This window comes from Eptatretus burgeri, chromosome 9 (genome assembly GCF_056783735.1).
Source record: "Eptatretus burgeri isolate ZD-2024b chromosome 9, Ebu_testis_v1, whole genome shotgun sequence".
Taxonomy (NCBI): domain Eukaryota; kingdom Metazoa; phylum Chordata; class Myxini; order Myxiniformes; family Myxinidae; genus Eptatretus; species Eptatretus burgeri.
The window spans coordinates 60,546,549-60,569,433 of NC_140969.1; the positions used below are offsets into that span (position 1 = coordinate 60,546,549).

General features: G+C 42.0%; 2 protein-coding genes across 16 annotated transcripts in view; one reads left to right on the forward strand and one right to left on the reverse strand.

Moving 5' to 3' along the window:
* SLC16A4 (solute carrier family 16 member 4) overlaps positions 1 to 22,885 on the forward strand; it is a 168,366-nt gene that overhangs the window by 54,923 nt on the left and 90,558 nt on the right. The gene's annotated exons all lie outside the window — the stretch shown is intronic.
* Positions 1 to 22,885, reverse strand: part of LOC147020185 (uncharacterized) — an 87,982-nt gene that overhangs the window by 43,456 nt on the left and 21,641 nt on the right. Inside the window, exons 3-4 of one of the 13 annotated variants that reach the window (XR_015061685.1) lie at positions 7,910 to 7,962; positions 6,575 to 7,454 (exon numbers count right to left, since the gene is read on the reverse strand). The exons of 8 other annotated variants lie outside the window; for them this stretch is intronic. The gene's annotated coding sequence lies outside the window, so the exon portion shown is untranslated. Of the gene's footprint in view, positions 1 to 6,574; positions 7,485 to 7,909; positions 7,963 to 21,737; positions 22,831 to 22,885 lie in introns of those variants that run through there. 4 more of the 13 variants (XR_015061679.1, XR_015061684.1, XR_015061688.1 and 1 more) reach the window with 4 other exon arrangements.

The following is a 22,885-nucleotide window of genomic DNA, read 5'->3' on the forward strand; positions in this document are numbered from 1 at the left end:
GTTAGCTTAGTTAGACCGACTTCATGGGGCAGGGGTAAGTCCTCATGGAGTCCGTGGAATGGATTAGGTAGAGGGATTTAGTGAGCTTTAGGTTGGGAAATTGATTTTTGGGACATTTGAGGACAGTGACAGACTTTGAGTGTGTAGAGGGGACGTAGCTTAGCTACGTAGTGTTAAAAGGAACGTGCTACTAGTTTAAGGGACGACGTGGGAGCACGAGTTAGTTAGGGGATGTAGTTAGAAGGATGGCAGAGTTCAGCGGTGTGTGTGTTGGAAAGTTGTGAGGTGAGTACATGGTGAGTGAGTGAGGCCAGCGGGTCTGTGTGTATGGAGCGAATGGGGAATGCATGGTGCGATGAGTGATTGGGGGGAGGAGTGACTCCCGCCCAAGGGACCCCAGGGTCAGTGTAGAGTGAGTTAGCTGGGCTAGTCAAATTTACTAAATGGAGGTCGTTTTGTTGTTGGTGGTGGTGTAGGCTAGAAACCCATTTGGAGGGGTGCAGGAGCCCTGTTGACGGGCTTGGGAGCGTGGCTGCGAAAGGTGAGTATTGCTGAGTGGGTACCCCGGGCACCAGGCTAGTCGGCCGTGGTAGGCCAAGGGCCCATGGGGGGCCGGGATAGCGTAGTGGGCACGGGTGCGCCTGCTTGGTGCGAGGGCCCGGGGCGCCATTAGCCGCGTGGGCAGTGTTGTGGGCACGGGTGACCCTCGGAAAGGGGCCTGGGAGGCCAGCCTGCCACGTGTGCGTTTCAGGGGAGGTTCCCATGGGGGGCACTCCCCGGTGTTAGGGAGCTGGTAGGCTCGGAGGCAGTGTAGTTCCCGGGGGTGCCATAGCGGGAGATTCGGCAGAGGGTCGTGCCTGCCAAAGGGAGCCACGTGTCCCAGCCATGAGACCGTGTGAGGGCACGGAGAGAAAATTGGGGGGCGAGGCCCGAAATTGTAAGGACACCAACACAGGCGACGGGAATCTGGGTTGTTAGAACCAATAGTTTAAGCGAGAGGCGCTTGTTGAAAGCCCCGGGGTAGTTTAACAGTTTAATGGTTAGGGTAGATTAGGAGATGTACCCCTCCGCACCATCCATCCCCTCGCTGTCGTTGTGGGCCGCTGGACCCACTTGGTGTTAAGATCGCCGAACTCTGGGGAGGCCATTCTGAGGCTTCGTTGGGCCTCGACACAGGACGTTAGCTCTCCCTTATTCCCCTCCGGGAAGGGAACGTAGGGGTTGGGAGTAGGCTCGGTGACAGGATAGGTTAGCCGAACAAGGACGATAAAGGGGGTTAGGGGACGATTTATAGTGGGGAAGTAAAAATAAAAACAACAAAAAAAATAAGTTGGGGCTAAATTGGTTTTTCACAAATTAAGGGAGTGGGTATGTACAGTGACAGGCAAAGGCGATAGGTTGGGAGGGAGACAGGAAGGTAGGTCCGAGCCCGCCTTCCAAGTGGCCAGCACCACCGCACTCCCTCCACCAACCTCCACTGAACGGCAAAAGCTGGCCAGCTTCATCTGCTGGCTGTGTTGCTGCAAGGCCTGTGCCGGCCCACTTCATCTGCCGGCTGGCGGTTTTTTTTTCAAGGCCTGTGCCGGCCCACTTCATCGGCAGCTGTTGTGTGCTGCAAGGCCTGTGCCAGCTGGATCGTCTGCAGCTGCTGTACTTCAAGGCCTGTGCCGGCCAGTTCATCTGCCGGCTGTGTTTGCCTGCAGCGGCCTTATTCTGCAGGCTGTGTTTGCCTGCTGCCTTTGCCATGCCCACTGCCCATGTTCACCAGCCCCGTTCAATTTTGCTTTGCCCCCCCCCCCCCTGTTCAATTCCATGTGCGCCAGGATCCGCAAGGCAACAGTTTGCAAGCTGCAAGCACTGCCCTGTTGGCAGCTACAACACGGGCCTGCAGTGGCGGCCCGTGCACCGTGTTTGTGTTCATCTATCCATTCGTTGTGTTCATTGCGTGTGCCACTTGAGCTGGCACGGAGACTACGTTTGTGCAGCCCGTGCACCGTGTTTTGCGTCCATCCATTCATCCATCCATTCGTTGTGTTCATTGCGTGTGCCACTTGAGCTGGCACGGAGACTACGTTTGTGCAGCCCATGAACCGTTGTGGTTCACTGCGTTCAGTTCAAAAGGGAAGGCCTTGGACTGCGTGTGAGCAGCCAGCCACGTTCCCCATCACCTGCATTGTTTTGAGCCAGAGACTGCATGCGAGCAGCCTGGCTCCCTGCTAACTGCTTTTCTTTTGCAGAGTTCATTGATCCTGGGCCATGGTTTAGTGTAAAATTTGTAAGTTAAGGTTAAGATGTACTGTACATATGAGTGCGCCCCCGGCATGTTTGTCTTAGCGCCGGCAATTTTATTTAAGTCGTCCGTGTGAGTGAGTTTGTTTAGGTAGTTACGCAGCCCTCAGGTTATTTATTTTGGGGACACGAATACCATGAATGTCGCACTCAGGGATCCGTAGGTAAAATGTACTAGGGGAAAACTACACATGATGGCACACGAGAATTTGACGACTCGGGACGAGTCTGTAAAAAGGGGAGGGGGTAGTGTTGTGGTTACCAAATTCGCAAACCACCATTCAGGTCCTTTAGGTGAGATATCTCGGTAAGTATATGTGTAGTTCGGCCCAAACCCATTGTCTAGTGGGAATACATGTCATTCATGCGTGCTGCGACTCTTCAGGATAGCCGTTTTTCTTTTACTATCTTTATTTTGGACCAACCGCCATGATTACCACCGCCAACCGCGTCTCAACAGTCATCACAACATCAACCACCCACCGCGGCGCCGCTTCACCACAGCAGCCACGACCTTTGCCGTCAACCCTCGCAACCGTCGCATCGCCACCGTTCTTGCGCCGCTTGTGGGTACCGGTATTGGACTCGTGCAGGGCGCGCGCCGAACAGCGTGTACAAAACCACGGACTTTCCGCTCCAAAAACGGATCAAAAACGACTCACGCCCACTTTTGTTCCGTCCAATCGGTGAGCGAGGGGCGATTTGGCCCCGCCTCCAGGGCGTTGGAGGGCGGTCGCTATATGCAAATTCATGGATCAAAATGCATTCACGCCCACTTTTTCTCGGGCCAATGGGGAGCGAGATGAAAGGTCGAAGGCAGGGGGTCAAAGGCGAAGCCACGGGGCTTATATAAGCGACCGCGTTCGTCAGTCAAGTCAGTTAAGACTTCGTCGTCGTCGTGTGCGTTGGAGTTGAGTGCAGTTGGGGAGTTCGCAGGAGGAAGAGTTCGGAGTTGGAGTCGGAGCGAAGAGGACGGAGCTGTGGAGAGGCGGCGGCGGCGAAGGCAGACGAGGGGGTGCTCGCGTCGGTGCCGGGAGCTGCACACCAGGGAGGCCGACGGCGCGACCTGGTCGAGGTGGAGACGCTCGTCGCGGGACCCGAGACAGAGTAAAAATCCTCCTTTCCCCGAGCATCAGCAACCCCCTCCTGTTTCCCCCCACACTGAGATAGTGCGACCAAGGGGGCCCCCTTCCCACCCCCTACCAGACACTGTCCGCGAGGCCCGCGGAGTTGAGGCACCACCGCCGCTCCACGTCTCATCACCAGACGGGTAGGCCCGACACGGTCTCGGCCCCAGGCCCGCCTACCCCCTCATCCTGGAGGGTGGTTCTCTTTTCTTTTGCTTTGGGAATGTGTGTTGTCGGCGCCGTCTGTGAAGTAAAATTGTATAAGTGTTGCCATGTGCTCGCGTAGTCGGTATTAGATCTGCATTGTCGCATTTGCTTTTTGTCTTCTTCTTTTCTATGTGCTTTTGGTGGAATTGTATATGTGTGCTTTCCGTTCATCGCGAATAAATGTGCTTTATGTTGAACTGTTTTCCCGCTTCACTTCGTCATTTCTTTCATTGAATCCTCATCTTGCTTCACGTAAAGGGTTGGTAGTGGGCTGAATACGCCCGATAATTAATCGAACCGTCGAGGCCGACGATAACACCGCTAGGTTATCCCGATAGTACGGAACGGGTCGCTTAAGTGGCCCGTGTCCGAAGTCGACCTGCGGCGAGGTGCGATCGCCCGGTCTACCCTCCGTGTGGGTACTTGGGTAGGTCGAATTTGGCGAGAAACCCTATCCCACGCGGGGGCCGATTGGCTCGATCGCGGTGAGACCGAAAGGTCCACCCGTGACTGGTTCCCGGCGTTAGTCCGAGAGGGTCACGACTGGATTGTCCGTCCGGTGGGCGACGTGCCGCGATTCGAGTTACGTGGCCGTCAGCACGCCGGCGGGCGCGAATCCGTAACAATATATATATATATATATATATATATATATATATATATATATATATATATATATATATATATATATATATATATATATATATCAATCATAGGTATGTAAGAATGTTTCCTATTGCCATGTGGATAGAAGATGTTATCCTTTGCTCTTATTGCAGATCCTTTTACCAAAATTAGAAATAAAGCTGAAGAAACTTCTTCCTCAAAGGACAAAACATTTCCCAGGGACATTGGGAATATGTGGTGGAGATATTGAAGTTGCACACCGAAGGTTCTTGGTGTAGGTGTTGAAATATAGTAAATCAGTAATGCACAACGAAGTGCATTGGTTTACCACAAAGCTGCACCAACAAGACAGAATGTGTTCCAATATTTGCAACATTTCGTATAATGTTGGACCATTGCCTGCTTGGTGCATTATTAGCTACAAATACTGTTACTTCTGTGTTTACAAATATCAACTTCCCTAATACAGACAAGCTGTGTCTGACCGTCGCTTGCTCGTGGGTTTAGTCAAATGACAGCACGTTTCATTTCACAAACATAAGGCATGTCCATCTGTAAGTTTCAAGGAGGATGTAAAATGAAGTGAAACTCATGAAAAAACGGAACTTTTGTTTCACGTAATTGTTCTTTTTGTTGTTGCTGTGTGTCATGGCTGTGGTTATGGTTGTTTGTGTGCTTCTTTCATGTACTTTTAAATATTTTTCTATTGCTTCAAGAAGTATTACTAGAAAATATAATTTTATGTGTTTCTTCCATGTCTGTCACACTTCCTTGTCAAGGGTTTCGGCTGTCGTATCATTAGAACTGCTCCATTAAAGTTCTAAATCCTGCTTCTTCCTCTTCCTCCACTGAAAGACAGGATTTCAAAACATGAATTACTTTACCATTAAACAGACATGAATTTTCATTCCAAGTAAATCGATTATTAGCTTTCCAAACAAGTAAATTGACGAGTGGTTTTCCAACAGTCCCATTTTAATTATTCTATGACAGCAGGAACTCTTTTGAATAAAGCCACACACACACACACACACACACACACACACACACACACACACACACACACACACACACACACACACACACACACACACACACACACACACACACACACACACACACACACACACACACACACACACACACACACACACACACAACTGGATCGTGTTAATGGACACACAAGATGGCGTTGGTGGCATCGACAAGTAATTTCCTCATCTCACTGGTCAAGTCCGATGATGGTGAATATGAAGCCTCAATCTTGGTGGCAAAATTAGGAAGGAGAGAGAGGGAGTGCCTTGGAAGAGAGGCTGATGATATGAACGAGAATGGGATGTAGAGACTCCGTGGGAGGAGGATGCGAAGGCCAAAGCGAGGCACACAGCTCCAAGGCCTGTGTGTTATCGAGACAATGTTTCGAGGCTGGTCTTGTCTCCATTGGACTGCACGAAATAGACTGAAATAGACTGCCTGGTGCCCTGGACAATTTTCATGCCATGATGCCAGGGACAGATGTTGCTGGTTTTGCATGCCATTGAGGCAAAAGGCAGGGAAGCCCTGAGCGATATGATACTGCTCCCGCCATGACCAAGTTGTCGAACTATCTGTGCGGCAAGTTCCAAAGGGAGAAATCCTTACCTGGAGCACAAGAGGATGGCGGGGCTGGGGCGTCGGAGAAAGACGAATCTTGTGTTGGGAAAAAAAGAAAGGAAAATCTTGAGTAAATGGAGACAGACACTCCTTTACAGGTCAAGCCTTGTTTCTGTGCAGCCACACTGAACAGCCAAAATGTGCACTGTGGAGAATAAAGTCTGCACCTCCTCTTGTTGGAAAGAAGATCAACTCACAGAGAGAAAGGAATCTGCACCGAGGCAAGAAGCTGAAAAGGTGCTTCCTGTCTTCTTCTTCTTCTTCTTTCGGCTGCTCCCGTTAGGGGTCGCCACAGCGGATCATCCGTATGATCCGCACAGTGATTTGGCACATGTTTTACGCCGGATGCCCTTCCTGACGCAACCCTGGTCGCATCTTACGACACACAGGGATATGGTACACCTATTTTTGACCGGGGTATACACCGGCCCAGTATACTGGTAAGGTATACTGGGTACACTGAAGGTACACTGAAAAGGTGCTTCCTGTCTCAGAAGAAAAATCTAAAATAAAGCTCTAGAAAAGAACCTTAAATGAAGAAAGCTGGCATGTAGAGGAGAAGGAAATCGTCCTCCACTGTAAAGTGTAGTCTATGCATGAAGAGTAGGGGATGCATCGTGGAGGAGCATCATATCTGGGCCAGCTGAAGAAAACAAAATTGGCCATCAGAATAGAGACGGTTCCATTTTATTCATTAAAAGAACAGCATCAACAATCCATAGATACCTCATGAAGAGTAAAATATGTGAAAATAGAAGGGCACTCAGTGGAGCGCATACCTCTGCTATATAATGCTCAATCCACGACAACATATCGGGCCCAATACATTTTTGAAATATCTTGCTATATATAATTTTTGGCCCTATCTCTCAATAATGAAGAATCACTCAAAAAATTAAATAATCCTCATATCCAGATCCGGATTCGGATCTTCACCAAAATCGAATCAATAAACACCCAACATGTCTACCAAGTTTCATCCGAATCCGTCCACAACTTTTTGAGATCTCATGCACATAAACAGAGAAACAAACAGACAGACAGAAATGGGTGATAACATAATCTCCTTCACCTTCAGTGGTGGAGGTTAAAAAAAAAAAATCAAGTTTCCCTGAAAAAGATAAATGAGAAGATTTCTGGAAAGGAATTTATGAAGCCAACACAAGATAAAGCAACATAGAAGGGAAATGCCCCCAGTAATAATCAATGAAAAAAAGTCTTCTTCTTCATTAGAATGCAGCACAAGGTTGTGGGTAGCATCATTGGTGGAGGGTGTGGCTGTACCACTGATGCCGGTTAAAGCAGGAATTTGGAATTTTGCCATAGTGCCAGAGATAGCTTGCCTACTCTTCATGAAGGACACCATGGGATCTTTAATGTCCATCAACAAATGCAAGCAGACGGGATGCCCAGTTTAACGACAATCTGAAGGATGGCACACAAATTGATGAATCACCCTGCATGTGAAACATCGGGATGACAGTTCATCGCTGAATCAGGATTCCAACATAGCTCCAACACAGCTTAGAGGCAAGTACGTGACCTGTCAGTCTGAAGAAAAAGAAAAACAACAATATCCCCCTTCCGCCACGCGGCGGGGGATAAAAAGTTTAAAAAAAACTTGTAAAAATGCAAAATTTAAAAAGCCTTGGCTTGGATGGAATTCCAAACTTCTGGCTAAAGCAACTATATGCTCTACACAATGACTATCCTCGAGCATTCAACAAACTTATCCAAGAGGAATTTAAGGTAATGGATGTCTCACAAAAGGTAACATCTTCCTCATCTCAAAATCTGAAGAAACCCAACTTCCTCACAAATATCGACCAATGACATGTCTACCACCAATATATGAACTTCGAACAGGAATCACTTCAAAAATTATCAACCACCTCCACATTTTTCTGTAAATGGATGATTTAAAGCTTTTTGTATCAAATGATAGAAAATTTGGCCACATCAAACGATAGAAGAAAAAAAAGCCACAAAAGGTATCTTTCACTCACCTTGCAAAAACACTTCCAAAAACAGGTGCGAATAGAATATCTCATGCATCAAACTGAAACAGCAACAAATACAGCCCAATGATTGCAAAAAAGACCAAAGAAAAATACAAGCCGAAATACCAACAGATATACGGTGACAACAAGGAGAAAAACAAAAGAGCAGGAAAAAATTAAAAAAAAAAAAGTTGAACAGATTGGGGATAGACAAAGAAGGATCACGAGAATGGCTCAGAAGGGGTCAGCTCAATTGGGACGGATAATGAATCATTATGAATGCCCAATACAAAGAACACTACACCAATGGCTTTAAATAGATGGTGGGACTGAGTCAATTGGACAAGTGTAGGTTTTGCAATGTTTAAACAGAAGGCACGAGCCACCTCTTATCGGGATGAAAAAAACTCGTGCCAGAACAGCGGCACACACAAAGGCTCAACAAGGTATATAGAGTAATCCACTGGCACATCTGTAGAAATTGCAATATCCCAGTTCCGGATAACTCATGGAAACACAAACCAAAAGCAACAATTGAAAGCAAGGACATGATGCTCACGTACGAATTGATGATCCCAACCAGCATGAACATAGCAAACAAAGCACTGCAATGGGACATAGTACTAAGATACAAAAAAGGAAAAGGCAGCATTGCTAATTGAGGTTTTAGTACCCAGTGATTTTGGTTTAAATAATGCAGAAATCAAGAAAATGACCAAATACCAAGATCTGAAGAACGAAGTGAAAAGATCTTGGAAGATGAAGAGCACCAAAACTGTACCAGAAATAATTGGAGCAACGGGAATGATAAACAAGAACCTTATGGAGATCTAAAAAAAAAACATCCCGTAGAACATTACTACAAACAAATTACGGTTGGAGGCTGTCCGGGTCTCAGTGACGATCCTGAAAAGAGCCCTCAGAACAAAATTCTGAGAACACAACTTCACAACTTGGCCCATAAATCATGATCCTTCACCAAAACAAAGGGAGATACTTTGAGTCCTGGGAGGACTCGGTTCCACATTCTGAAACCCAAATTATGAATATAACAACCAAGACACAAGCACGCGCATGCACACACACTTCTCTTTTTCGTCATCGATTACAATCCCCATTTCTTTAATAATTTACATGAAATTAAATCAAAATATCAGGGAAATCCAGACTCCTTCAGAACTTCCAAAATTTATAACTGCATTTGGCAAGTTGTGCTAAGCTAATTAATGTCTTTTTAAGCTTGAGATTGTCATATTCATGATTCACAAGACTCAAAATGAAATAGCATTAATGGTCTCAAAGATATCTCAGTATTTTTTTTTCTATAGCCACAAATTATAAGGCGTCAATAGTCTCCAAAACTTCAGTTCACACCCGACTCGCATGACATTTTAACACTCGACAGGCAGCCAGTGAGTATCATTTAGTTGGGGTCACACCTTGCAAGAGGCAGGATGTCCCATCTACTACGACTGCATATTATGTAATGGCCCCAATTACTCCCACCTTATACGAGTTCCCTTTTAAGGAACTTCAATGCAGGAGAGGGACATTAGGCCCATCAATGCCATGGAAGGATTGCAAAGCTATGGTTGTTTGTCCATTCACTATCCTTTTTAAATGATGAGCATCAAGCAAGTAAGCAGCAAGTTTCATTTTGAAAGATTTTGGTCGGACTCAGCCAGGGTTGGCTTCGAACCGGTGACCTCCCAGAATGGACACACTAGCCATTATGTTACCGAGTCTGGTCTGGTATGCCTTCAGAGATAAGGGGTTGCTTAAAGTACACCATTGCTTGGATGTGCATTGAGCTTGGTGTGTCATTTACTAGGAGTTAGTCAATAGATGTTTAATGATGCCCTTTATAGGGTTGGCCAGGAGAAGTTTTAAGTCCAAGATTTTCATGAACTGGCTAGCCAGAGCTACTATTTGACTGAAGGTGGGAGGAATTTTGCATGGATTCTGGCTACAACTCCTTCTGTTCACTTGAGGCACAGTGGGATTAGATAACATATAACAACTAATCCTAGCAAACAGAACACCCAGCTCAATGCATATCCAAGCAACAGCATGCTATGTGAAGCAACCCCATGCCTCTGAAGCAGCAACACAACAGCCAAGAACCAAACCCAGACTAAACAGCTTGTAGGCATGAGCGCTGCCTCTGTACCATTCCATCAGGTAAGCTATCCCATCTGCTTTGACTTATCGATGTCAAATATCTCTTGTATATTTTGAGCATTACTATGCCTTTATGTTTGTATAACAGCCATAGTTTTGCCGAATAATCCTTTGGATTTCACTGGACATATTTTAATGTGACACCAAGCCTGGTGTTGGCTTAATGGTTAGGGTGGCAGCTTGGGATCCTAGGGTCCTGAGTTCAGGCCCCGTTGGCCGCTGAATTAACACACCAGGAGGTTGGCTCAGCCTGTCATCCTTCCAAGGTTGGCAAAATGAGTACCAGTGTACTGGTAAGGGGGACACTGCATCAGCGGCACAGCCGCGTCCCAACCAATGATGCAACCAGCAGCCACAGGCTGCACTCGATAGAGAGAATGTGACACCATGCGCACGTGGTCCACCAGCCCAGCAACTAACTCCTGGTCCCAAAATCCAGGATCACTGCTCACCTCCACTCATCTGTTCCTCTTTTTCACACCTGTGGAATCAACTTCCTCATTCTTTTCAATCTCATTCTTCCCTCCAGGTCTTGAAGACAGCTGTTCACACCATCTTAGATCATCCCCAATCCAAAACGATGTTCTTTTCTATCCCAGTTAATCCCACTCCGTCCCCTCCCAAGCCAACCTCTTTCCAAATTACCAGTTCTTTCTTCCTGAGAGTTTGTTTCTCTATACATTCTGTCCACCCTGTGCAACCTCTCCTACCCCTCATTTTTCTCCCTCCATTTTGTCCCCTGACCTTGCTGTAGATGTGCTTCCCCCTTCTTTCCACTGTTACTTTTGTTTGGTTATGTCCTGACCTGTTCAAGACAAGTCATTTTAGGTGTCGCGTGCATTCACGGTTGCATCTCTCGCTGTCACGTCTGTCTCTCTGTCTCTCTGTCTCTCCTTGCATATTGCGATTAATCATTCACTCCTGTGCATTTTCTCATGTTCTTTGTTTCAATAGCCCTTCCACTTCACATTCCTGAAACTGTTCTTCAACGGATCACACCCAAGCAGAGCATCATCCAACACACCTAGCTTGCAGGCTGAGCATGGATTCTCTGCAGATCTGGAAAGATATGTCACTGGGAACTTCCCTAAACATGTCTTTCAATACAGAAACGTTCCACACCCTCCTTCTGTCCTTCCATAAGCATAAGCTGATGAATTCCTCAGCGTACATTTGTGGGCAACCACTGGGTAAGGTGCAGTCCCTGGAGCTCCAAAGCTTCACTATCAGTTATAACCTGCCTTGCACAGCTCGACCTTATTTTCGAAGCTGGCCTTAAAAAGCTGGTCAATACTTTGGTATTCTCTGCAGAGCTAAGTCCATACTGAACCATCCACAGCTCATTATGCTGTATCAGACCTTCACCTGACATTACATGTACAGTAGTACGACTCTCACACACTAGGATGGTGCAGCTGCTTTTGATTGTGCTGCCCTTGTGGTGATTGAATCCAAGGCTTGTTTAGTCCTTGGCATCTCTTAGTAGGAGGCTGAGTCCCAAGGGCTATTCTTTTCGGAGGTTGGTAGCTTTTCAGTTCTCCACTTCCTCTCTTCTGGTATCACTCCAGCCACCCCTTAATTCCCCTCAGTCTATATAATATAGTCTGACCCTTTCCCCAACCCTTTTCCAGGTCGCACGTCATGTATTCTTCCGGAACCACACACTTGGTTACCCTCAACAAATCAAAGTTTGATGCTCATTTCCATTCCTTAATCTGTGAACCCCACTCACCATATCTGTTGTCATTTGTTCTTTCCTCCAATTGCCACAAGTCATCTTCTCCACCCATTCCTAAGCTTTTATTTATTTTTCTGTTGTTTTTTTTTTAACAATTGCAAACCCTCCCTGTTGTACTGTAGTGCATCTGTGTGATGTGAATTTTTAAAGTGTTGAGCCAAGGCCAGTGTTTGACGATCTCAAAGTTGCTGTTATGTTATCTTCTCTACAATTTACCATGATTCTGAACTTGCAGTTTCGGATGTTGCATACTAAAAAAAATTCCATAGTTCTTTCCTGTCTTGGTTAAGTAACTCTCTGCCAACAGTTGCTTTTTTTTTTGTCCAACGATTCCACGGTTTTTTTTAACACAAATGCAGAAATGATAAAGCAAGAAAATGGGAGAGCTGGATGGGGCATAGAACTATTCAATAATTTGGAGACTTAAACTAAAACTAAGACGAAGAGAGACGTTGATTTATTTTATTGATCATGTAAAAACAATAAATGTATCTTCCGAGTTATTTTATATAAAAGATTAACACAAACATCGATCAGTCTTACATGAACATCAAAATGCAACTAAAACACAATAAGTATCTTCACTGTAATTAACGGACCGGTGATTGTTTGTAGGTTTGTTTGTCACGCTACTCCTACAGTTGTGGACCGATTACATCCAGACTTGCTGCATAGGATCAGCATGACCCCATTTAATGTATGGAGCTGTTTTATTCTTGCCAGTGGTCTTGGGGGGAGTGGACGCAAATTATCAATGCAAATGTGCATCATGTAGCACCGCCTACAGGTGGGGGAGGGTATTACAAGTCTCCACCATTTATAGTGCATTATTTCTGTCCCCATGTTTTCCAGTACAGTGAGGTGTTTGGAATTATAAACGGTAGGTATGTTTTTGCTTCATGCAGGTAACCAGGGTAAAAATTTTTTTTGCATATACAGAGCTGTTAGCTGCCTATACACTGCCCAAATAAAGGTATGCATCTGAGGAGCGTGTTGCATGCTTGGAACAAGAACGCTCATAAGGCGGGTACTCTGCTCATCATAAAAATTCACAGTCACATAATGGCATTTTAATTATCAAAATAATAATTAAAAACACAATGCCAATGAAACACCTTCTCCAAAGGTTCATGGCAACATCAAATACATCCATTACACATGACAATTGAATCCTTATGATTAATGCAATTTGAAGAAGTTTTCATAAAATGACTATGAGGAAAAAAAAAAGGATAAAAACTTTAACACAAAAACATGCTTTTCAAAAACACAAACACATATAAACAACTAGAGGGGAGCACTCGGTAGAGTGCAAAAACTCCGCCGTCAATACTGCTGGGTCGCTTCAGTGAACTTTGATATCCGATTCATTGTAGATCAAAATGGATCGGACTCCACTGAACCACGATTGAATATACTAAACGAGATCGACGCGCATGTAGAAATGCCCCCCCCCCAAAAAAAAAAAAAATCGAAATTTTTTTGAAAAAAAAGTTGCAAAATTTCTAATTTTTTTCTCTAACAAATTTTTTTTGCGGGGGGAGGGGGTTGGAAATCACTTAAAACATGTAGAAATGCAAAAAAAAATTCAAATATTTTTCAAATAAAATCGAAAAATTTTCTCTAACAATTTTTTTGGGGGTTGGAAATCACTTAAAACATGTAGAAATGCAAAAACAAAAATTCAAATAAAATCGAAATTTTTTGGAAAAAAAAGTTGCAAAATTTTTTTTTTTTGTTAAAAATCACTTAAAACATGTAGAAATGCAAAAACAAAAATTCAAACATTTTTTCAAAATGGCCGACATAGTGGCCATATTGGACTTTGGACCAAGTCCTAAATCTAATGGCATGATCCTTGGACCATACCTAATCCACCCACCAAGTTTCATCAAAATCCGTCGAGGAGTTTTTCCGTAATACTGTTCACAAACAGACAAACAAACAAACAAACAGGGGTGAAAAAAGTAACCTCCATCCATCTTCGATGGCGGAGGTTAATAAAAACAACAGATTAGTAATTCAAACAGATATCCAACTGCAATACCTTCAGTAAACTCATCTTGAAAAGATGTATTGCCTCATAAAAGAGAGCAAAAAAAAAAAAATAATAATAAAAAAAAAAACTTTCTCAATCTACTACTTTGAATCCATGAAGTCACATTTTTCCTCAACTATGAAAAACCTTACAAGAGTGGAGCGGGTGATTTCTATCAATAAGAGTCTGAAATTTCTTTTCCATAGCATCATTACACAGAGTTTCCACATTACACAGAGGTAATTGGCAACAGTGCCAATTACCTTACAAGCTGTCCTCCATCTTGAGACAGTCCATTATACTAAACAATACAATAAAAGGAACAATAAATTGGATTTCAGCCACATCAGTATGAATAAATAATCCCAAATGAACAATGAAATATTTCGGATGCTTTAAAACTCAGTGATGGTAGTATATTAAACACTTTAAATCGGACTCAGTGGTGGAATGGTTGGAGCATCCTTTCCAACTCTGGGAGGTCAGCGGTTTGAACCTGGCTAAGTCATACCAAGGACCATCAAAAATGGTACATGCTGTTTCCTTGGTTGATTCACAGCATTCAAAAATGATGGAGCATGACCAGAGGTTGGCAACCATTGTGCAGGCTTGATGGGCCAATCACTTTCTCCTGCATTAAAATTCCTTGTAAAGGAACTCAAATTATTATAAAAACTTCGATGAGATACAACAATTTAGATTGTAATCCAATTATTCTCATCATCAATCTCCATCCCTCACAAATTCACCATAATATTAGTAAAGCAGGTTTTAAAAAAAAAAGACATAAAATGTCATAGACCCCGTTGTTTTAGTAATTTTGCTGTCTGGAGTTAAAGACTAGCCCAGATTGATGGACAACAAAAATGGCCACCAGTCTACCAGTCAGCCATATTTGATCAGATCGCAAAATAAAGTGAGGTGCACGTATATGCCATCATGTGCTGTGCTTGTGCCAAGTTTGAATAAAATCAGACCATGCATCTCTGAGAAATGGTTTGGGACACATTTAAGTCACAAAATGTCCGCCAGTCGGCCATCTTGGATCTGATCTCGAAAAAAAATGACGTGCATATAGAAACATCATTCAATATTTGTGTGCAAAGTTTGAACAACTAAACCGGTAAATGCTTGTCTGAGAAATGGTTGAGGACTTGTTCAACACCGGTTATTTGTTGTTGTTTTTTTTACAACTTAGATGGCTGCCTGTGGGCCATCTTGGATCTTCTGTCAAAAAAAACATCACGTGCAAATGTATACCATCATGTGTTGGCTTTGTGCAAGTACAAATAAAATCGGTCTATACATGTCTGAGATATGGTTGCGGACACACACAAGCACATGAAAATCAAGAACAAATCCATAAACCCCCGAGACCAAAGCCATAATACCCAAAGTCCAACTGGGGCCAATAAGCAGTTCATAACATTATGTACCGAATGAGAAAACAGACTATGTGGTGCAATGTTTAGAGCAGGGGTGGGCAACCAAATTTTGTTTCCTGGCCATGGATGTGGCCAGTCGATCACAGAAATGGCCACACTATCAAAAAAAAACAGAAAATTTTCACTAAATCAATTTATTTCAGGATTCTAATGACAGTCAAGATCAATTATAAACACAACACAAAAGTTTTATTTTTTTAACTTTCAAAATTACAAAAGCATGAAATTTCAATGAGAGATTTGGCATTATTTTTCTCTCACCAATTCAAAAAACTGCAACTCAAAATTTGAACACAACGCACATCTCAGTTCTGCTTCAGATCCACATCAATGAGGCGAGATCGGTTCTTCGACTTTATATGTCACAGAAGAAAACGCCGACTCGCAAAGCCACATTGACTCGAACATCAAGAACAATTTCGCAATGACGGCTTTCAGGGTAGGATACTGTTCATCCTCCAAGAGTTTTTGCTACATTTCAGACAGAGACTCATTGTGAATTTGTGGATGTAACTGCTGGCTCTGTAGAAACAGCATGTCAGTCTCGAACTCGCTCATGTTCACGATAATTAAATTTACAAATTCTTCGGATAACTTTTCAACACTGAAACAAAACGGATCTTTCAAGAACTGAAATGTCAGGTTGAAGTTGTCGAAGTCAGTGAGAGGTGTACAACGCAGTGACACCTTGTAATCCACCGGGAAAAAAAAGACCGTATTGATGATTCTATGAGTTGGCCACACATTTTTGCGAAATGGCCACACATAGGTTAGAGTTTCTGCTCTGAGTCTGTGAGTTCAAACTCTAGCAGAGTCCTACCAAAGCCTTTTTTATGTGCTGTGTCCTTGCTTGACACTCAGCATTTAAAAAGAAGAGAGCATGGACAAACGTTGCTGGAAAGGTAATGGCAAACCACTCAGTGTAAACATTGCCAAGAAACTACTTTGGCAGCAATAATGTTCTGTAAATAGAGTATGGTACATTTTGCACCAGATATATATATATATATATATATATATATATATATATATATATATATATATATATATATATATATATATATATATATATATATATATATATATATATATATATATATATACATGTATATAAATGTATATACACATGTATAAATAAAAGACCCACCGACATCTCGAACCTGTGAATGGAGGGAATAACTAATTAGCTCTCACCTAATCAAATAAACCTCGGTGGATCGGATTATGTAAATAAATCGACTCCTCCCATGCTCTTCAAGCTGAAGAAGTTGCATAAAGTGACCAACAAAGGCTACCAAGATAAGCCCTTTGATGTTTCAAACCATTTCCAGAGTTCCTCCACAGCTGTAAAGACATTCACAAAAAGTACACACATGAAAATCCCAAAGCCACACATGCCCTCAACTGCTGGACCGGTGGGAGGGTCTTTCTATACAACTCGTATATTGACTGCTTTTGACATTTGCACGTGGTCCATGCTTGGGAGCCACATTGATATGCATTTTGTTCTGCACTGTCGCTAATGATTCACCAATTACTGATGAAACCGGTCCGGCAACTGAGGGGGTGTATAGCATTGGGATTCTCATCTATGTACAATTTGTGAATGTCTTTACAGCTGTGGAGGAACTCTGGGTGTTTGAAACAGCTAAAGGCTTAACTTGGTGGTGTTTCATGGTTGCTTTATGCAGCTTCTTTGGCTAGAAGAGCATGGGAGGTGTCAATCTATTTGTGTGTATTTACACATATGTATATATATATATATATATATATATATATATACACACAAAATATAATAGCCTGGTGTTGGCACAGTGGTTAGGGCAGCGGCTTGGGATCCAAAAGGTCCTGAGTTCAAGCCCTGTTGGGCCACTGTATTAATACACGAGGGGGTTGACTCAGCCTGTCATCCTTCCGAGGTCGGCGAAATGAGTACCAGTGTACTGGGCCGGTATATACCCCGGTTAAAATAGGTGTACCATATCCTTGTGTTGTTAGAGGTGACCAGGGTTGCGTCAGGAAGGGCATCCGGCGTAAAACATGTGCCAAATCAGTATGCGGATCATACCGATGATCCGCTCTGGCGACCCCGAACGGGAGCAGCCGAAAGAAGAAGAAGAAGAAGATATATACATAATATAAATAGAAATAATATATATATATATATATATATATATATATATATATATATATATATATATATATATATATATATATATATATATATATATATACACACACATAATATATGCCTGGTGTTGACGTAATGGTTAGGGTGGTGGGTTTGGGATCCTATGGATCCTGAGTTGAAATCCCACTTAGCTGTTGAATTAATACCAGGTTGGGTTGACTACCTGTCATCCTTCCGTGGTCGGCAAAATGAGCGCCAGCTTGCTGGTATCCTGTGTCAGAGTGGCGACCCGTCCAGGATTGTGCCCAATAGCCCAGGAGACTGCTTGGCAGCACCAACGCTGTGCACGGAGTGTGGTCCCAATGGATGGATGGATACATAATATATATATATATATATATATATATATATATATATATATATATATATATATATATATATATATATATATATATATATATATATGATGATGAAATTCTCCTGACTTAGACCAATGTCGTGATGATGATATCATCATGATGTTTTCATGCCTGCCAACCTAAAGAATATCTTTAGTTCATGTGAGGAAAAGTCAAAAGCTGTCACCAAGGAGATGAAAAGTGAAGCTACCGACCTGGTTTCACCCTTCCAAAGGCTCATCAGGCAACATTTCGCTGTTCCATCCACTTAGTGACTTTTGAAGCCCCTTTGGCGTATATGCTGGCACTAAAAAGTCACCAAGTGCAGGGAACAGCGACATGTTGCCCGATGAGCCTTTGGAAGTGCGAAACCAGGTCGGTAGCTTCACTTTTCATCTCCTTGGTGACAGCTTTTGACTTTTCCTCACATGACCTGCAGGATGCCCTTCGGGGTTGGCAGGCATGACGCCGTCGTGATGACATTATCATCACGATGTTGGTCCAAGTCAGGAGAATTTCATATATATCCATACATACTTCACTGTATGATATATATATATATATATATATATATATATATATATATATATATATATATATATATATATATATATATACATATATACATATATACACACACATTAATGCTTTGTGGAATTTCACTCACAATCGCAAACCCACAAAGGTGTGACTTCCTCCACAAAGCATTTCACGTGCAGCTATATCATGCATATTTATTTTAAGATATAATTTTATCGTGAATCATTTGATAGTTTTCCGTGAAGTTTTGTTTCATTTTCAATAACTGTATTGCTATTGTGGGAATGAAAACAGGTTATTTTGTATTAATGAATATTGATACGAATATTGTTGTTTTTCATTCTAATTTGAGGTTTGAAATTAAAAAGAAAATATTCTAAAATTTAAAAACTTAAAATTTCTTGGAATATTGTATCTCATTCCATTTTGAAAACCACTCTTATCATGATGCATTATCATATGCAGTACTGGAAATTAAAATAAAAGGTCAGTCATTGACCGATTGGTGCCCACAACTCCTCGGGGTTGGAAGGATAGCTTCACGCGAAACAAACTCGCCATTGAGCCGTCTATCCTGGGTTTGAATCTCGACTCAGCTATAAACTCTCATCCTGGTGTTTCACATGCAGGAAAACAAGTTATCAATGTGTGTGCCGTCCAATGCAGAGATGTGAAGCTGGAGGACCCATCTGCCAGTACTGATAATTTATTTCTACAAAAGGTATCGGTTCATTGGACGAGCTGAACGACAAAGAGCAACAGTCGTACAAACTCCCAAGGATTTTGGGGTAGAGTAGGCTGGTGGGTGTAGTGTAGAAGGAAGAAAAAATAAATAATACAAAAACTAGCAACAATGAGAATTAAAGGAACATCATGGTAAATAATGAATGTATGTGGAAGAGATTATGGATGTGCATCAGATTGACATTAAAGACACTATGATGTCTTATGTGAAGAGTATGTGAGTTATCACCGGCACTCTGAACCAATTACACATTCCTAGCTGAAACTGTGGTCTGCTAGTAGTCTGTCCTTTTCAATATCCCTTGCCGAGGTTACACTCATTATCCCACACGTACGAAGCAAAAAGAGAGATAAGCAATTGGTTCATGTCTGTCCATCTGTCTTATGAGTTTATGATCAAGGAACAATTTATTTAAATCTAATGTTATATTTTGAACACCAATCGGAACATGAATAGGAAGTCAAGTTTCTCATTTTACCATACTTTGGTTGTGAATTTGTCCTGCTCGTGCATATGCACAGAGGAGTGAGATAATTTATCTCTGTGTTCCTGTCCGGCAGTCAAACAAAATTAAAAAATCATTCCAAACAGGAAACTTACTGTTTCAAGGACATCATTAAGGATACAAACAACGGGCACGGATAACTTGTGTAATCTGTTAGATAGGGTGATGTAATAGACATTGGGTAAACATGGAATCGATTTATTTAAATGCCTTTAAACCTTTATTCAAATTGAATTATATACCTGAATACTGTATAATGCAAATCACCTTCATAATACTTCCAAAAACATGCTATATATCTTCCAAGAACCACAGCATGAGAGGCTTGGCATGTGAGAGGGCAAAGAAGATGCCGCCGATATGACGACATGTGTGATTCCGATTGACATTGCATTCTATTCCAGTGGCAATAAACTTCTGCATTTTTTTAAACAACCTTTAAAATCATTACTTTATTAAAATCAAAGTTTATTCTTCAACACTACATGGGATATCTTGTTCAATGAACTCTCTAGTTTATCGCTGTCTCAAAGTATGGTTGTTGTCTGGACAGGTCCTATATTATAAACAAGTTCATTTTCCCAGGTTATTCGCATGCCACATGTCAACGGCTATATTTGGCTGCAAAAGGTAACCATGATTAAACACACCTAGATTTTTCACCTTGTTACTATCAGGCTGGTGAAATTGGTTTGCACGTTTGTTGCTATTCCGATAATGAAATTCAAAACACATTGGTACGAGAGTGTGCTGGAAAGTAATGCCTCCTATTCTTGTTCTCCAAAAAAGGTAAATATATTGGAATGAAACAAAGACCATGGTGCGTATTCATTTCTCAACATATAGTCCTGGCGCTGGGGGGGAGTTCGTGTCCATCACTCTTCTACGGCGTTACCTTGGATTTTCTTGTTCTATATACTAAGACCTTCAAGAAAAGTTTGGGTAACACTTCCAGACCAAGTACGTTTTCTCTACAGCCCCGGCCAAACATTTACGGTTTCGCCCGTAGTTATCCAAATTGACGATATCGGAGTTCCTGGGAAAATGTCATAATCCCGCACACGGAAATGGTTTATTTTGCTCTGGTTTGATTTTTGGAGTGCATTTAACTAATTTATATTGCGATTTGTTATACTAAATGCACAAAATATCTAGAAATTGCCATATTTGAGATAATTGTTGATGACATCACTTCCAGTTTCAACCATACCATATTATATCGGGGTACTATTACCAGATATCGCTTCAAATGCCACCAATAAATAAAATAACAACCTTGCAAGGTTGTTTGCAATCACTTTCTAAAGGAATTTAGGAATACAAACATGAGGAATTCATCTATAACTGTTAGTTTCGTATGAGTAGTAGCTTTAAACATGCTACATTACCCCCTAATGTTTGTGGGTTAAGCTGGTTGACGATATTCATCTCTTTCAATAAATTACAATGACTGGTTTAGCTCTGATCTGATTGTAGGTATATATGCAACAGCTTGCTGGTATTATACATTGAGAAAAACATTAAGATGTTTATAAATGACAATTTATTCAAAACGTTCATGAATGTCACTTCCAATATGAAACATACTCGAAATTGCAGGAGTTACCATCATTATTTAAATATACCGAGAAATCCGCAGGTTTAGAATCATACAATATTCCAAAACAGTTGTTTAAACCAAGCAAAGTACTACATATATCATATATTGAGCACTGATGCTTAAATGTAAGAAAATGTAATAACAAGAATTGTTATCATATGCGAGCATAGTTCTCACGAGAGAGCAACAAAGGATGAAACTTAAATATCCCGTGAAATGGGCCGTTGTAGAATCATACAATAGTTTAAAACAGTTGTTTAAACCAAGCAAAGTACTACATATATCATATATTGAGCACTGATGCTTAAATGTAAGACAATATAATAACAAGAATTGTTATCATATGCGATCATAGTTCAAACGAGATAACAAAGGACAAAACTTAAATATCCCATGAAATGGGCCATTGTAGAATCATACAATATTCTAAAAAGTTGTCTAAAACAAGCAAAGTACTACATATAGTACATGTATCATATATTGAACACTGATGCTTAAATGTAAGACAATGTAATAACAAGAATTGTTATCATATGCGATCATAGTTCAAACGAGAGAGCAACAAAGGATGAAACTTAAATATCCCTGAAATGAGCAGTTGTAGAATCATATAATATTCTACAAAAACTGTTTAACACAAGCAAAGTACTACATATACATATATTGAACTCTGATGATTAGATGTAAGTCAATGTAATGACAAAACTTGGTATCATATGCGAGCATAGTTCTCACAAGAGAGCAAGAAAGGAAGACATTTCTATCAACGCCTAATCAGTCCTACAAATTACAATTTGATAAAAGGAGTAGTGATAAACAGGTAATAACCATAATTTACCGAATAATTCCATTTCAAACAAAATGGGGAATTTCAATTTTCAGCAATTTCAACAAATCAATTTTACTGAGTGATAACGAATAGTACCCGGTAGTTACTAAAATTGTAAAGCCATAAATGGTAGACTAATTTCTTCATATAAATGGGAATTATAATTCTCGACAATCTCAAGCAGTGCTTTTATGCTGCAAATTAGCCTATCTTAACAAACAATAGGATTTTTGCAGGCATTGGGTGAGGTTTTCTTACAGCGACAGAACTTCCCACACTTAATCCCAGACATCCGGCATGAACATGTTGATTTGGCGCACTTTTGGCAAGTACAGGAGACAGACCAGCGGAAATCGAGATCTTTCCAAGAACTTGCAGGCATGAGATGACCCTGATCATACACATATCCATAATCTTCAGGCTTCAGAGACTCTGTTTCATGATCCAGATGGTTCTCCGGAGCGTGCATGATGGAATAAGCGGCATAAAACCCACGCTGAATGTGAGGATGTAGGCCCTGGCTAGTCGGTGGTAGGTTGTACAGAGAGATGTTTTTGCTGCAGTGAAAGATCTCTGCTCTGAGGGTGACGAAATCGTTAGCGTCGCTTCCTCTTCTCAGCACTTTCACCAGATATCGTTCAGCATTGCGAGCTACGGCAGCCGATAGGAATGGGGATGTGGTGAAATGCTTGAGGAATCTCTCGGGATCCGCCTTTAGTGCAACCTTCTTGGTACCAACTTTGCTGGTGATGTCACATCCTGTAAGGTTGTAAAGAGCTGGCAGGAACTCTCATCAAAACGTGAAAAGGTTATATGCAGTGATAAATCATTC